This window comes from Mus caroli, unplaced genomic scaffold (assembly GCF_978045245.1).
Source record: "Mus caroli unplaced genomic scaffold, Mus_caroli_1 scaffold_2, whole genome shotgun sequence".
In the NCBI taxonomy this organism is placed as follows: Eukaryota; Metazoa; Chordata; class Mammalia; order Rodentia; family Muridae; genus Mus; species Mus caroli.
Genome location: NW_028227257.1, coordinates 68,283,366 through 68,301,547, shown reverse-complemented (window position 1 = coordinate 68,301,547; position 18,182 = coordinate 68,283,366). Strand labels below are relative to the sequence as shown.

The 18,182-nt window shown below is 43.9% G+C and overlaps 2 pseudogenes; both read right to left on the bottom strand.

Moving 5' to 3' along the window:
• Positions 1 to 1,179: 1,179 nt before the first annotated feature.
• LOC110306879 (PRELI domain-containing protein 1, mitochondrial pseudogene) lies at positions 1,180 to 4,864 on the bottom strand (annotated as a pseudogene).
• An 8,429-nt stretch (positions 4,865 to 13,293) lies between these two features.
• LOC110290056 (S-adenosylmethionine decarboxylase proenzyme 1 pseudogene) lies at positions 13,294 to 14,360 on the bottom strand (annotated as a pseudogene).
• Positions 14,361 to 18,182: the final 3,822 nt, after the last annotated feature.

Genomic DNA, 18,182 nt, shown 5'->3' with positions numbered 1-18,182 from the left:
GAATCTCTGAGTTCTAGGACAGTCCGGTCTACAGTGTGAGTTCCAGGACAGCCAGAGCTACACAGAAAACCCCTGTCTTGAAAAAGAAAAAGAAAAAAAGAAAAAGAAAAAGAAGAAAAAGAAAGAGAAAAAAGAAAAGAAAAAAGATTAATCTAGGTGTTACACAAAGGCAAAATCAAAGTAGTTTAGCAAGGCAATTTGCCAGGTCGTGATGCCTGGCTTTAATCCCAACACTCAAGAGGCAGAGGCAAGCAGATCTCTGTGAGTTCAAGGCCATTGTGGTCTACTGAGCTATTTCGAGGAAAGTTAAGGTTACACGAAGAAACCTTGTCTCAAGAAGAAAAAAAGGGGAGGGGAGGGGAGGGGAGGGGAGGGGAGGGGAGGGGAGGGGAGGGGAGGGGAGGGGAGGGGAGGGGAGGGGAGGGGAGGGGAGGGAAGGGAAGGGAAGGGAAGGGAAGGGAAGGGAAGGGAAGGGAAGGGAAGGGAAGGGAAGGGAAGGGAAGGGAAGGGAAGGGAAGGGAAGGGAAGGGAAGGGAAGGGAAGGGAAAGGAAGGGAAAGGAAGGGGAAGGAAGGGGAAGGAAGGGGAAGGAAGGGGAAGGAAGGGGAAGGAAGGGAAAGGAAGGGAAAGGAAGGGGAAGGAAGGGGAAGGAAGGAAGGGGAAGGAAGGGGAAGGAAGGGGAAGGAAGGAAGAAAGACAGAAAGACAAAATGAAGGAAAAAAGAGGGTGGGGGTTCCATGGTGTAATGGTTAGCACTCTGGACTCTGAATCCAGCCATACAAGTTCAAATCTCAGTGGAACCTTAACATTTGGGCTGAATAGATGGCTCAGCAGTTAAGAGCACTGACTCCTCTCCCAGAGGTCCTGAGTTCAATTCCCAGCAACTACATGGTGCCTCACAACCATCTGTAACGGGCACCTGATGCCGTCTAAAAGCATTTTATTGGGGAGCAATCAAATCAAGTGTTTATGAGTACTTCTTATGTGCTCAATAGTTGAAGAATACTGTACTTGTGACATATCAGAAAATATAGCAAGGGGCCTACCCTTGTGGAGCATACAGACTATGGCATATTATCACTTCACCTATGCGCTGCTTGTGACCTTGGGCAAGTCACTGATCTTTCTGCCCTGGTACCAGCTGCCCAATGGGGTAGCAAGCAGGGTGGATTCAGCATGGTCACTGAGCCTGGTGAACTGCAGATGCTGAACCTACCACCCAGACAGCAGAGAGGGCTGGTGAATGTTGTTTAAGGATCAAGTACAGTGGGGAGAAGAGGGAGGAAGTGAGTAGAGTGGCACTGGCTAGCTGGCAACACAAGCTGCTGCGGCTGCGGCTGCGGCTGCCTTTTTTGGCTAGGCCCTTAGTCTTCTATGAAGCTGCCCAGCTGTCTCCTTTGCTTTCTTTCTCTTTGGCCTCTTTGGCTGTGTCAACAAGTGTTTTGGAACAGGCCCTCACCTTGTAGCTCGGCCAAAATGTACTCAAAGCCCTTCTTTGTCTTGGTCGCATTGCTTTTGAATAATAGAGCACCAAAATCCTAGACAGCTCTGGAGATGCCAAATGAGCTAGAGATCTGGGCTTCCTGATGGATTTTAATCCTGCCTCTGCTGTCAGAGTCCACACTGTAAACATACTGGTTCCTCCACCGCCATCAGCGGTGCATGGTTGCTGTTCCACATGAAAGTATGGATGATCTGATTTTACTGGTCCACAATAGAGTCCTTCAGAATGCACACCGAGTGAGCAATGTTGGCAAGACTGCTCAAAAAGGCATCCTGTTGGTTTGGGTCGGGACTATCGGGACAGAAGCTTCTGGTCAGCGTTAGGTCATCTCCGGGGGAGTATTTCTTTGGTTAAGACATGTTTGCTAAAGGGATTCTGGTACCATTGCCAGAAAACAGTGAACTTTTTATCCCAGAAGCATTTTCTAGCTCAAGAAACACTCTATTGTCATCCGGGACGGGACAGGCTCAGCATCAGGAGGCCGGGGACCATGTGGCTGGGCGCAAACGTCTCTGGCTCACAGTTCAGTCACTGGTGTGCCAAGCCCAGGTCCCGGCCACTAACATGAGGGGGATCTAAGACTCTGTTCACTGTTTTCATATTTGGTTGAATGTGTCAAGGAAATGTTAGCATTTAACCATATTTTGAAATTACTCTTAACACTAATTACCACATGGACTTCTATTCTAGGAGGTAAACCTGTTAACGTGGAAACAACATTACTTTCTATTGAGAGCACTGTTTTACCTAAGAAATGATGTTATACAGTCACCTTACATTTTTTTTTCTTTTAGTCGGTAGTGAAGTACACAGCAAATCCTCCTGCAGAGAAAACAGGACCTCCTTAAGAAAGATTGCTCAAGGGGCTGGTGAGATGGCTCAGTGGTTAAGAGCGCTGACTGCTCCTCCGAAGTTCAAATCCCAGCAACCACAACGAAATATGATGCCCTCTCCTGGAGTGTCTGAAGACAGCTACAGTGTACTTACATATAATAAATAAATAAATAAATAAACAAACAAACAAATAAAAAGATTGCTCAAAATGCTGCTTAGAATGCATTTTGAGGCTCACAGAAAGGAAAGGTCTAAGAAAAGAAAATCCCCAAGACTTCCTTGCCTCAAAATGTCTAATTATTGGGGTCACCTTTCCGCAGAGCCTACATGGTCACTGGCGTCTGAGGTATATAACCTTCCTGTTTGTTTCTAGGTGTCTTAATTATAAGACAAGATCTCACTGGTGTGGTGGCCCATGCCTTTCATTTCTTCACTCAGGAGGCAGAGGCAGGCAGATCTCTATGAGTTTGAGGTCAGCCTGGTCTACAAAGTGAGTCTTGGGCCAGCCTGGACTACATAGTGAGTTTTTTTGTCTCAAAAAGAAGAGGGGTGCTGGAGAGATGGCTCAGCGGTTAAGAACACTGACTGCTCTTCTGGAGGTCCTGAGTTCAAATCCCAGTAACCATATGGTGGCTCACAATCATTCATAATGAGATTTGATGTCCTCTTCTGGTATGTCTGAAAACAGCTACAGTGTACTTACATATAATAAATAAATAAATCTAAATGGAAAAAAAAGTAGAGGAGGAGGGTGGGGAGGAGAATGAAAAGTAGGGGAGGCTGAAACTTACACAAAGCTCAATGCCCCTTTTTTAAATTTCTTTTTACACCCCATATTCCATTTCCTGCCCCCCTCCATCCACCCTCCAACTGCTCCACATCCCACACCTCCACCCCACCCAACGCCCCATCTCCCACCCCACCTGACCTCTAAACTCCCTGGGGCCTCCAGTCTCTTGAGGGTTAGGTGCATCATCTCTGAATGAACAAAGACTCAGAAGTCCTCTAGTGTATGTTTGTTGGGGGCCTCATATCAGCTGGTGTATGCTGTCTGTTTGGTGGTCCAGTGTTTGAGAGATCTTGGGAGTCCAGACTAATTAAGACTGCTGGTCCTCCTTCAGAATTGCCCTTCTCAGCTTCTTCCCAACTTCCCTAATTCAACAACAGGGGTCAGCTGCCTCTGTCCATTGGTTGGATGCAAATATCTGCATCTGACTCTACCAGCTGCTTGTTGGATCTTTTGGAGGATATTGATAGGTCCCTTTTTTGTGAGCACTACATAGCCTCAGTAATAGTATCAGGCCTTGGGATCTCCCCTTAAGCTGGATCCCACTTTGGGCCTGTTGCTGACCTCCTTTTCCTCAAGCTCTTCTCTATTTTTGTCCCTGAAGTTATTTCCAACAGGAACAATTATGGGTAAGAGTTTTGACTCTGGGATGGCAACTCCATCACTCTACTTAATACTCAGTCATTCTACTGCAATTGGATCCCACTTTGGCTACCTGAAGACCCAGCTATATCACTCTTGGGAATATACCCAAAAGATGCCCCACCATGCCCAGGGGCACCTATCCCACTATGTTCATAGCAGGCTTATTTGTGGTAGACAAAAGCTGGAAACAACCTAGATGTCTCACGACAGAAGAATGGATACCAAAAATGTAGTTCATTTACACAATGGAATACTACTCAGCTATTAAGAATGAGGACATCCTGAGGTTTGCAGGCAAATGGATGGAACTAGAAAATATCATCCTGAGTGAGGTAACTCAGACCCAAAAGGATGTGCATGGTATGTACTTACTAATAAGTGGATGTTAGCCAAAAGGTGGGGGGGGGGAGTACAGAATACTCAAGATACAGTCCACAGAACTCAAAAGGTCAACAAGCTGAAGTGCCCAAGCGAGGATGCTTCAGTCCCACTTGGGAGAGAGAAGAAAGCAATCACAAGTATGGAGGGAGGAAGGGATCTGGGAGGAAAAGTAGATGGGAGGGGGGGAAGAAGGGGAACCTGATATTGGTATTGGGTGAGGGAAAAGGACTGAAGCCCTGAGGGCCAGCAGAAAGAATGAAAACAGGCAACCTCAGGAAATAGGAAGTTGGAGGGACCCTCCAGAATGCACCAGAGACCTGGGAGGTAAGAGATTCTCAGGAATCAAAGGGAGGGACCTTAGATGAAATGTGGGACAGTAGGGAGAAGGAACTTATAGAGCCCACCTCCAGCAGGAAGACAGGGCATCAAGTGAGGGATGGGGTTGCCACCCCCCAGTCACAACTCTGACCCATAATTGTTTCTGTCTGAAAGAATTACAGGAACGGAAATGGAGAGAAACCTGAAGAAAAGAAGGTCAATGACCTTTTATAGTACATACTTTACCTTGTCTTAAAAGTAAGCAACTAGGCCGAGGACCCTGGGTTGGGAGTTTGCCTGCCATGGCTCTACTCACTGTGGCAGCCCAGCTCTTGGGAGCCAATGGAACGAGTGGGGCCGACCACAGCGAGCAACCTTCATTCCCAGCAACCACATGATGGCTCACAAGCAGCAGTACAGCTACAGTGTACTCATATACATAAAAAAAATTTTTTTAATTAAAAAAATTTTTAAGTTTAAAAAAAAAACAAAAAACGACCAGAAGTAAATGTTTAACTTGACACTTATTGTAGGTTCTAGAGTCTAAGAATTAGATGTTTATGTCAACAGGAGCAATTTCCTTTTGTGGAAAAAGCGTATATGACTGTCCTACCTTTGAGTAGAAAAAAAAAAAAAAAAACAGCTACCAAAGCACACCTCTCGTCCGTCCCAGCACTCAGTAGGTTGAGGTGGAATTGTAAACTCAAGACTACCCTGGGCTGCATAGCAAGACTCTGCCTCAAAAGAAGAAAAGAAAAACATGGAGAAAATTTTAGTATTTAGACTTTCATGAAATTCTTCGGTAAATAATAATAATATAAAGAGGGTCACATTCACTTTATTGTGCTCATCGAACGATGAGCTCATGTGCAAAAATATGACTCTTTGTTTTGAAATTAAGTGGAATAGTTTCAATAGTATCAAGGAAACAACTGGCTGCAGAGATGATGAATAGAACTCCACCTCAGTACTAAATTAGGACAGTTAGGTTAATAAAACTGAGTTAATTTTATAAATCATATAGAAGAGCAATTGAGTTCAGAAACTGAAAGAATAAAGGATTGAATGAATAAATATAAATAAGTAAACAAGTGAGCTGTTTCTTCCTATTATCATGCCTTCTTACTTCTCCACTAAAAATAGAATCTCAGTTGTCTAGTGAGACCTGCTTGGTGGTTAAAAATATGAACTGTATATATAACCTGTCTAGGTTTAAGCCCTAACCTTATCATTACTTTCATGACCTTGAGCAAGTTACACATGCTGTGTGCCTTGTTTCCTCACTTTAATTACTGTTCTCACTTAGTACTTGCTGTAAACCACACAGACCAACTCCATGAACATCAAACAACCCCATTTTTAAGTGATGCAACTATCCCCATGTAGTGATGGGAATTGAAACCACTGGGTTCCGTAATTTGTTCACATTATTAGTATGTACAGGAGATTTGAACCTGTATGTCTTGGTGCCACCTAGCAGCACTGTTCCAAACACAGCCAGACAATTAGTATAATGTTGATAATGATGATGTTTCAATGATGATGTTGGTGATGTTTGATGGTGATGGTGGTGGTGGTGGTGGTGGTGGTGGTGGAGGTGGAGGTAGAGGTGGTAGTGGTCGAGGTGGAGGTGGTGGAGGTGGTGGTGGTTGATCATGGTGGTGGTACTGCTGCTGTCAGAATAAGAATATAACTAAGCAATTGGGAGATAATTTCCAAGCACAGAGGATCTCTTTTCTTCATCTGCATCATTCCCCTTCTGTCCTAAATATTAGATAATCAATCTGCTCTATCTCCTCTTGTGATAAGATATCAACTACCTCTTGACCACTGTCTTGGGGTCCAAGTGCTACACAACTGAAGTCTGTAGTTGTAGTCCTTTTGTTGGGGTCAAACAAATGAGATTTACCCTAAGTACTGCCATTTCGTTTTCAGACTCCACTTTGATCATAAGGTAAAATGAAGTTCAAGTTCCCAGATTCTGAGAGAGATGGGGACTTTCCTCTCATTCCTCTTTTGTCTCTAAGTTCACAGATTCTGAGGGAACTGGGAACTTTCCTCTTTTGTCCCTCAAACATGATGATTGTTCTTAACCAGGACAAGAACAAATGATTCTGATTGTATCTGTACCTTGGCATAGATGCTTATGGGCCTTATAATTTTTCTGCTTAAGTAGTCACTAAGACTTAGGGACACAGTCGGTTTCTGAGGAGTGCTGTTGTTTCTGACTGGTCAGTTTTTGTTCCTTAATTCAAATAAAGATCTTGCTTTGCTAGACTCTCATGACTGCTTGGGTTGTTTTGGTTTTTCATCCCCTACACATCTAACACTTACGTGCATTACCACATCTCACTTGATAGGGTGAAGGGGTGACATCTCTTTACATCCCTTCATTCTCTCTTTTTAGAAAAATTAGTGCTCATTTGAGAAATGTATTGAAGCCATTCAGAGCACATGCTTGGGAAAGTTCTCCTTGCTTAATATGAATTTGAGTTCTGCCATAAATACCTTCAGTCTGGACACTTTGTCTGAAAATGAAGGATAATGATTCTGCATTTTTACCACCTGCCTGGTAAGTATTGCATAGTTGCTTCCATTTCCTCACAGAACTCCTCCCAGTGCCTCTGGTTCCGTATTGCAGATTCTTCCCACGCCAGTGGAGACCAACATGTACAGAGTGACCGAAACAGCACAGCTTTCTGAAACATCATAGAAAGTAGGCTGGTTGCTTCATCGGGTAGATCTGATTTCAGTGGAGCATTTCCCCTGGCTTATCCCTTAGTACAACTGTGGGTTTGATGGTAACAGAGCGTTACTGCCACCTAGTGTAGCTCTTGTGAATAACCAGTCAACAAGGTGCTTTTCCCTCCTAAGAAAAACTTGAAATAAGCCCCTTCAAACATTTTATATAAAAAGCAGTAATGGTGCTGAGATGCTCCAAAACTCACACCCCTTCCTTCCCCCCTCCCTCCCTTCCTTCCTCCCTTCCTTCCTTCCTGCCTTCCTTCCTTCCTTCTGGCCAATGATGATAGAGGCAATAAACAAAGCACAGTTAGTGCCAACAAAGTTGGGATCCAAGGATGCTATTCAGAGGTGAGAGAGCAGAATAAGCTTCCAACACATACATTCAAGTAAGACTCACCCAGGCTGTGCTGGGCCTTCACAAACTCTCCAATTTGGAGTTCAGCCCTATATGACTTAGTGCCTAGAGACACTGGCTAGAGCTCATGCCTCCTGAGTGCCTGAAAATGCCTGTTTTCTCCTTCCAGACGTACCTGTACAATATGCACTTCACCCCTTCCAGCCCACAATTAAAGGAGAATGAATATTCCTCCTCAGGAAGGGTATGTCATGTGGGAAGAATGACAATCCTTCTCGTGGGATTTTTTAACCCAGTTGTGTTATGTGAATATGCTTTTGTTACAATCCCAGGTGTGGGATATGGGACTGCTTCTGACTATCCACAGCAGCTGACTATGATTGGTCTCGTGCTCTGGTAGGGGCATGATTCTGGCAGCTAAAGACAGTTTACATTTGGAATTCTAGAGGCTCTTGAGAAGGTATGAGAGAGGTCAGAGCCCTGAGAGAGGGGGTGGTCACTGCTGCCCGTGACACTGGTCCTCACTGCTGCTGGTTCCTGCTTTGCTTGCTCTTTTGCTGCTTTTGCCAAATTGCAAAAGACTGGTTTGCTGGTTGGAGATGCCTTAAGAAAATTGGACTTGCCCTTAGGAACTGGATGCCCCAAATCAGCAGGAAGTAGTCTAAAGAGATCTATGCCCCCTTTCTCCTCTAACCTTCTTTCTCACCTACCTAGTGTTGGTGGATTGGTAGGCACTAGGGTGTAGAGAGGTGGTAGATATGAGAACCCAATAAAATAGCCCAAAAGTACGGTTACAGATCATCCCAAACACTTCCCTCAATACCCTATTACAACCATGCCTTAAAACTGTCAGGATACAATCAGTTGAGGGAAAAAAAAGTAATGTAAACGTTCATATGGGAGCTAAAGTGGCTGACACATATAAAGTCCTTGAGGAGCTCAGTTGGGAAAAAACACTTGTTACAGGATATTTGACCACACTGTGAAGCCCAAGATTATGTAGCTTACTGGGAAAACCTGTTTCTAGTTGTAGTGTGGCTCAACCCTAGCACAGACCTTTCCTCCAAGAACTTTTTGTGTATTGTAAACAAGATTAAATCGAGTCAACCATAGGCCAAGAGGCAGAGCAAGCAACCAGCTGACATGATGTAAACAGGAATAAGAAAAACAGAGCGAGTAAGAGGAAGTCAGAGGGCCAGACAGAGAGACGCACAGGAAGTGGAAAGGAGGTGCATGCAGTTTAAAGGGTTCTTGAGACACCATGGTGAAGAACTTCCTTTTGGGATGCTGGCTGTGGAGGAAGGTCAGCTGGGTGCTTTCTCTGCTTCTCTGAGCTAGCAGGCTTTCACCCCAGCATCTGACTCCCGAGTCTTTATTAATAAATGGAACATTGATTTTGTTAAAATCACACTTTACAGGTTCTCGCTCCCCTTTGTTGGGTATTTCAGCTAATGTCATCCCCCCTGGGTCCTGGGAGCATCTTGCTTTCCTGGCATCTGAGACTTTCTAGTGGCTACCCCGCCCCCCCCCCGTTCCCCATCCCCCCCACTGCTACACATCTCCATTCACATTCTGGCTCACCCAGCAGGACCTGAGTTCAAATCAGTGGCACCCACATAAAAATCTGGACAGGGCTACAAACACACCTGTTAACTCCCACACTGGGAGGGTAGGAGGCAGAGAAGGGGGTTGGGGGTTCCTCTGGGGCTTTCTAGCTGCCAGCCTACTCCTACATTCAATGAGAGAACCTAGTCCAAAAGAATATATGGAGAGTGACAGAGCAAGATATCTGGCATCCTGTTCTGGCCTCCAAACTCTTATATGGGTGCATGCACCTGGACACATGTGCAAATATATACATACACCCTACACACACTCACACACACATAAGCTATATGGGAGGACTGGTGAGAGAGTGAATATTATCAAAACATTATATAAAGCTCTCAAATAGTAAACATTATTTTTAAAAATTAATTTTTGGGGTTTTTTTGTCTTTGATTTAGTTTGGTTTAGGTTTTTTGTTTGTTTGTTTGTTTGGTTGGTTGGTTGGTTGGTTTGGTTTGGTTTGGTTTTTTGGTTTCTGAGACAGGGTTTCTCTGTATAGTCCTAGCTGTCCTGGAACTTGCTCTGTTGACCAGGCTGGCCTTGAACTCAGAGATCCACCTGCCTCTGCCTCCCAAGTGCTGGGATTAAAGGCATGCACCACCACAGCCCAACAATTAATTCAATTTTTATTTACAGATAATAAAAAAAGTGCTTACAGTATTCCCTTTTCAACCCTTGCCCAACAGAATGAACTTTTTCAATGAGCAAAGCAAACCATGCTTTGTCTGTGCTCTGTCCTAACCTAGCTACCTCCAACCCTTACACTGGCCGTGGCTACTAAGAAGATAGAAGATACATTTCCGAAGTTGAGAGTCAACTTCCCTACTGCATCCTGCTGGTGGGAAAATAGTAGTGGCTGCTGAGGGACTGTTCGCTGTCCTGATGTCCCTGGACAGACCAGCTTCTCTGCACAACTGGGCATGGCCAGTGGGTCCTATCTTCCTTACAGCCTCACAGTGAGATCCCAAGATGGATCTGTGCAGTTTTTCACTGGGCAATATTTGGATGATCAGGTCATTCTTCAATTTGACACAGAAAACAACAGGGCAATGCCTTGGGCACTGTGAACAGAAACACCTGGGCACAGACACTCGGAACACTGAGTCCCAAGAGTTGACCAAGAATGAGGAAAAAACTTCAGAGTAGCACTGGCAGATGGCCATGCTCTGGGGGGAGCACGAAAGAGGTGTCTGTGGGCAGAGCAAAAAGATGTGAGGGTTTCCCTGGAAGGGTGGGGTAGAGATCAGACTCTTCTCTGTGTTTTCAACTTGCAGTGGGTGGAGGGGGATAAGAAAGAAAGTCTGCAGAACTCACCCAGAAGTGGATTATGACTCAGCAAGCACAGCGGGTGGGGGGCACAGAGGGGAACTAACAGGGATCAGCTCTGGGATGAAGCTTCTCAGTTAGGGAAAGACGGGGGAAGGGGTGCAAAAGGTCAGAGCAATCCCAGCTGAGTGGGAGCCCCATTCTGTCCAGAAGATTTGAGGCTACAAGAATCAAGAGGAAAACTAAAGTAGGGGCTTCTGGGATTTCCGGTATGGTAGAAAGTCTGCTTTCTCCTATCTCCATCTTTCCGATGACCATACTCACCACATCTAGATGTTGCTCCATCTGCAGCTCCTCCACGAGAAGAGTCCAGAAGGACTAGGACGTGGATGTCATTTGAAGTAAATCCTAATAGGCTCATGTCAAGGACAACTGTGTGGAAGAATCCAGAGATCTTGTCTTCAAGAGAGCTTCAAAAAGGTAACGGAGTCCCCAGCCATGACTGTGACCTGCAGCATGGCTGTGGAAAGCATCATCAGCATCACATGTTTGGGTCTCCAACTTCCAACCTCAGAATCCCTCTCTGACCTGCACCCTATGTAGCATGGGCATATAGCCTGATGGTGTCTTGCTCTATTATAATAGGATCAACAAGATCTGAATGACCATTGGGGTTCCCAAAGAGGCGCTGGTTCAGTTGCCATGTGGACTACAGTGAAGGAAGCAGGCCTGTAGGAAGGCTCTGGTACTGGTGCTTCAGAGTTGAGGTCTATGCCTGGTCTTCATGGTGGCTGCTTTTTTTTTTTTTAACTAGACAATTAAGCAAACTTTTATTGAAGCTTACATTGTGGTACAGAAATACATTTCAGCTGATTAAAAGTCCAACACCAACAAAGAGAAATTATGGCACCAAAACTTCCCCACCTGTAATTAGACTAGATCACTAGTTTACCTACAGTTGTTCTAGGCTTTGTTCCACACAAACCTATGCAATTCTCAACATTAGGATTCTTAATTTAAGATGGGGAAATCAGACCTCAAGCCAAAATCTACTGGGTTACGAAATCCAGCTTAAATAAGCACTGGCCCTCCAAATAGCAATTCAAAATAGGTGCTGTGCTCATTACCGAATCAGACAGATAAAGCTGACCGAAAGCTTCCCCAAAGAAGCCTTCAATCAACACCGTGTAGAAAGAGTCCAGACAGTGTTCCAACCACTTGATTTCAAACCAAGTAGACTCTATTTAGAAACACTAAAAAAGTGTTTCGTTATAAATACGGAAGGAACAAAACATCACTGCATCAGTCCAGAAACTACCAAGAAAACAGGAGGGCAATAAATAGGGAGTTTAGTCCAGTTTGCTCTTTTCTGTTTAAGTCCCACCAACATGCCGACTCTTCAACGCCCATTATTTCTAGTGCCATTAAATAGATTCAGAATATTGCGCCGTTCCATCCATACATTCACTATCTGGCTGAGTAACCTGGAGAGGCCTCCTCCCTCTGGTCAGTCATTCATCTGATCATCTGAAGGCCATGGTGAAAGGAAGACTAGAGACCAGCCGACAGCAGGACAAATGGAAACCACAGATTCTCCTTCGAATTAAAATCTCCTTTAGTAAAACCTGGTGGCAACGGCAGCACTTACTGAGGTCAGAATGCTTAGGACTACATTTCTGCTTTGACATTCCTATCACTTAGTAAGTTAGTGAAGGCATGGTAGGCACTCGATTAACGCTAATTAAGGTGTACTGCACAGCCTATCATTTCCATGGAGTTTTCTTTAATGGGTTCTCCTTGCTCATCGCCCCGGAGACTGAGTTCTTTTCATTTGATACATTCAGTTTTGTCATTTATCTTCCACAGAAGTTCATGCCAATAAAGAGACCACATTCTTATGTCTTAGGAAAAAAAATTAAGCAAGGGACCATCTCCAAACTCTCATCTGGGGTGTAAAATTATAATATAAGCCCACAGTGTAACAGTGTATTGCTTCATCAAAGGTGGTGGAAAAACCATAGGACTCTAAATGCAGGAGCAACTATTAAAACAGCAGAACATAGAACAAGCAACTGGAGTCATTTTCTTACAAAGATTCAACTTGTGGAAGAAAAACTTTAATTGCCATTGCATAAAACACCTGTATGAAGTACAAATTGGTTTTGAGTAATATTAGTAGAGAATATGCCCTAGAAAGTGGAGATAACTGGATGTAAAAACTCTGGCAGCAATTTAATAGAACAGTCGCAGATATCAGCTGAGGCCACATCTAATGGAGACGAAAGCCTTGTCTGTGGGGAATTTTGGATGATGCCTGCAGAAATATTACACTGTGCATAAACCAAATTGTATCATTTTCACAAGTGTCGTAAAGATTCATACAGTCAAAGGTCTTTTCTACATGCACTTCAGTTCCACAGCAAGAGTGGCATAGAACACCTAAACACAGAAGAAAGCATTCATGCAAGATACCTAACTCCTTGATATAATAATGCATACACTTCAAAATGATTACGCGGGGGCTGGAGAGATGGCTCAGCGGTTAAGAGCACTGACTGCTCTTCCGAAGGTCCTGAGTTCAATTCCCAGCAACCACATGGTGGCTGACAGCCATCTGTAGTAAGATCTGCTGCCCTCTTCTGCTGTGTCTGAAGACAGCTACAGTTTACTCATATAATAAAATAAGTAGATTTTTTTTAAAAATGATTACACTATCATTACACCTAGGACTTTCTGCAACTACGAGGTGGTGGTCATGGTCAGCATGGCCCTCAGGATCAGCATCTAGAAAGCAGCCCCCACCTCCTGTGTGTCTTCTCTTTTTGCATTTTTTCTTCTTCATTTTTTCCTAATCAACTCTGCTGTTGTTGCTGTTTCTTAGCAAAACTGGTAAAAACAAAATTGTAATCGTTGAACATAGCACTCTGGCAATCAAGACGTTTAAAGCCGTCAATCTTCTGGGGCGAAGAAAGCATTGTGCGACATTTAGAACTTTGATTCTGAAACAAGGTGGTCACAAATTTTCCTGGCTTGAAGACTTCCACAAATTTCCTGATCAGGTCGTCATAGGAGATCTGGCTCAGGTTTGTTTCAAAGCTGACATAAGAAAATCCTGGTTCTGGAGTGATGTATAGTCCAATATGTTCCATCCGATTTCATTCCATTGATCGAGTAGCCACAAGGATTGAACAGTGTGGTATCAATGACAGAACCTGGTATCAGGTCACGAATTCCACTCTCACGAGTGACATCCTTTGCAGTAACACCATCTTTCATGTAGAACTGGTCCATAACTGCTGGGTCAAGCTCACTCATCAGAATTTCCAGGGTTTAAACTGGCTGACTGATTACTCGGCTCTCTGGGAAATCCAAAGTATACAAGTACCAGCAGTCAGAATTCATGCGTCCCATACAATATGCTGCTTCATTTGAGAAAATTGCATTAAGAAACTCGATTTCTTCCTGGAAATTCCGGTGTGGGTACCCTTGGTGAGAAGGCTTCAAGAAATACTTACGAGAATAAAAGAAGCTTTGAATTGAGTCAAACCCACTGTAATCCCTAGCAAGCTTCAACAGGGGAACCAGTGCTTTCAGTAAGAGGGTGGTACCACATGTCTTCAAAATGAAACGTCTCTTGGAGACAAACATGCTACTCTCACTGAGTACATAAGCTTCCTGCTTGTCAGTCTTTGTCACACTTATGATTCACACATCCTTCAAAAGGACATCCCACTCAGATCTTGGGATGGTACGAAGATCCCCAGATCCCTGGCTTGCGTCGGACTGCTGTCTGGAAAAACAGACCTCCAGCAGTTTCTCCGTCCCTTCGAAAAAATGTGCAGCTTCCATCACCGTGAGACTAGCGAACAACCAACAACCACAGAAAATCAACTAAATTAAATCTCTTCTCCCGCCGCTCCTGCCACCGCTGCGGATTGTTCCAGCTGGGTTACTAAAGTTCAGGTTCCTTTTTTTTTTTTCTATAATTTTATATTAACTTTAAAAAAAAAAAAAGGACTAATAAAATTTTCCCGGCTATTTTCGTGAGCGAAAGTTGAACGTGAGTCTGTTGGAAATAGAGGCAGATACAGTTCAGTCTCTTGTAGTCCGCTGCTTTCCCGTTAGAGAGAGTTGAGCTAGCGCTAACTAACGTCGCCGGCCATACTGTGTGAGCCGGTGGCTGCTTTTAAGATTCTTTTTGTGGCCTTTGGTACAAGAGGAAGAAGACAATAACAGCTGCATAAAAGTGAGAGCTCAAAACCTTGCAAGTCTTCCATCACTCTGTGAATTTAGATTTAAATGTATATAACATAAAAGGAAAGGAGAGGGGAGGAGAGATGAGGGAGCAGAAGACGACAAGGGGGTGAAACTGACCAAAGAGCCACCATGTACAGATGTGAAAATGTCACCAACCTTCTCCACGCTTAGCAGCCCATGTGTACGACCCTAGAATCTGAGAAATGAAGTTTATGGCCTGAGCTACACAGTTAATTTGAAAGCAACCTAAACTAAGACCCCATCTCAAAAACAAACAACTCAGAACAAAAAAAAAAAAACCCTCCAACAACAAAAGTCAAAACTCACAAGTGAAAAATATTAATAAAAAGGAAAGTTATGAAAATAGTATGAATAGATGGTGTACCTTACTTCTCCACCAAAAAAGCCAAGAAGCTAGGAAACAGGATGCCTTTGGATTCCTTATCTTCATAATTCCAGGAAGCTGAACTTTCCCCATTGGCTGCAGGAAAGGAGCTTGAAATCTTGCCCAGGCTTTGTTACAGAAGCCCCAACACCTGATGCTATCAGTTATCTTGATGAGACACAGGTCATCCTGAGCGATAGCACCCGCTGTGTCTAAAGATGAGTAATCAGAAAGGACAGAAATCTGGGGGTGGGAGGTCTTCAGAAAAGACAGACATATGCAAGTGGAAGGGCCTCAGAAAGTGTGCAGATGGTCTCTAAGACCACCATCACCAACAGAGCGTCGAACAAGTGAGGGAAGAAAGAAGTCTGGTTCAACACGACTCAGCAGCCAGTGTTGGTTCAACATCAAGAGTTTGCCACTGGGAAGTGTATTTTAAGATAGTTAAGTACAGCACAGTTGGGGGGGGACAGTTTTCTGGTGATAATTAACTCAATCCCAGGTGCACGATAAAGCTTCTGGTAGGACTACATCAAACCTCTTTGTATAGTACATGTGACATCTTCCATAAAGATGGGTTCTATAGATTGACAATATGTGACTTCTTAAGGGTCTTGAGGAGGATCTGGTGTGGTTTCGGTCATACAGATAATGCAAAGGTCACCAGGCTAGTAACCACCTCCATTCCCAGCCTTCTGGGCATAAAACAAGTTCTACAGCTCTCCTTTTGAAGAGACGGCCCTGTGTGTTTAACATTCCTGTTTTCCCTAGTGCTCATCTATGAGCACAAGGATGTCCATGTCTCCCACAAGAAAGGACAACAGCTGGGGATGAGAGAGCTTCTTCCTTATCATGTCCTCCCACTTTAGGCTCCTGTAGGTGTGAGATGCTGAAGGGAGGAAAACGAAGATGGGTGTTAATTAGAGCTAAGCAGGAGACATGAATTACAATCTTAGTTGGTTTCATTGTTCAAAAGGAAGAAATTTGGGGGAAATTTTTAAGAACCAATGAAAGATATCACTATCACTAGCCACTAGAGAAATGCAAATAAGATCACAAAGCAGAAACAACAACTGCCACTACGACTACTACTACCTGCTATAGCAGATAACATAGAAATGAACAGGCTGGGGACCTGGCTCTGTGAGTAAAGTGTCTGCTTCACACGCATGAGGAATCCCACTTCAGATCCCCATCATCCACATAAAACCTTGGTTGGTGGCCCACGTCTTTAACCCCAGCTACAGGCAGAGCCCCAGAGTTCACTGACAAACAAGCCTAGCTAAGAAATGGTGCAATGCAGGTACCGGAAATGGACATTTTCTCAAAAGATGAGATGGACATAGACATCTCGAGGTCCACCTCTGGTCTCCACATGCACAAATGTACATACCCATACCCATAAATCAATTAATTGATTGATTAATAGTACAGAAATCCAATACCAAATGCTGCCAAAGATGTGGAACAACTGGATGGTTGTGGGTGGTAACAGAAAAGATTGACCACAGTTTGACAGTTCCTTATAAAAATAAACATACCAATCCCAGTTATTTAGGAGGCTGAGTCAGGAGGATCACAAGTTCAAGGCCAGCCTGATCTGATAGTAAGTTTGAGTCTGACCTGTACTACACAATACAGGACCTGTCTCAAAGTAACAGAAAACTAAATAAATACTACAAAAGCCAGCAATTATTTCCCTGGTACAAAGACTAGAGAAGTGAAATTTTACAAAAGCCTATATACAAGCACCCTGGCTTTAGTATCACCAAAACCTGGCAACAATCAACATGCCTATTAATCTATGCATGGTTAAATAAACTGGTAAATCCATTTTATGGAACACTAGATGGTAATTAAAAAAACAGAAATGCAGTACTGAAGCACACAGCTCTGGAGAGCACTCCATTAAATGAAAAACAAGTCAAGAGACATATCTGTATGATCGATCTATTCACACAACACTCTTAGTTGATGTGTGAACTCGGTGATGGAAAGAAGACTAACCCAGCTCGTGGCTGTCAGGATTAAGTGTCGTGGGAGGGGAAGACAGCTGTGACCACAGAGAGGAAGCACAAAGAGATCTTTGAAAACACAGATAACTCTGCATCCTGACTGAGGTGGGACTGGAAAAATATAAATAAGACAAATAGACAATTTGAGAGGTAGGTTAAAAAAACAACAACAAACCGGTTGTTCTACCAGCCAACCTTACTAACGCGGAATCTACTCTGCAATGTTTTACTTTAAAAGCTTTTATTATTATGGTACTGGAAGGTTGGCTCAGTAATTAAGAGTGTACACTGCTATTGCAGAGGACCCAAGTTCGAGTCAATGGGCTCCCAAGTTCACACGTGTGCTACAATAACAAAGAACCATACACAAAATCCATCAAAGCTGGTTTCCTGGTTTTACTGTGGCGCTGTAGTTAGAAAAGACGTGGCCCTTAGAGAATACTGAGGCTACACAGAGTTATTCGGTGTGTTAAATTTTACTTTGAACTTTTTCAAATGTACAAAGATACATTCGAAAGTGACAGAATACCGACTAGCAAGACCGGTCAGTGGTTAAGGTCGATTGCTGTCAAGACTAAAGATCTGAGTTCAATCCTTGGAACTCCACTCATGTGGAAGAAGAGAATGGATTCTCACAAGCTGTCCTCTGGCCTGTATATGCATGTCACTGGTACACCCAGAGAATAAGTAAATGAAAAGTAAGAGTTACTGTTTTAGAGTGTGTGTGTGTGTGTGTGTGTGTGTGTATGTGTGTGTGAGTGTGTGTGTGTGAGTGTGAGTGTGTGTATGTGTGTGTGTGTGTATTTGTTGGTGCACATGTATGTGAGTGCTGGCTCTGCAGAAGTCAGAGGCATCAGGTCCCTCTGAAATCGGTGGGACTGACAATGGTTGTGAACAGTCCAACATGGGATCTGGGACTTGAACTCAGGTTCTCTGCAATCGCTGTAAGCACTTTACACAGCCGTCTCTCTGGCCACATAAAGACAAAAACTTTTTAATCAAAAGTATTTGTGGCTGGGCGTGGTGCCGCACGCCTTTAATCCCAGCACTCGGGAGGCAGAGACAGGTGGATTTCTGAGCTCG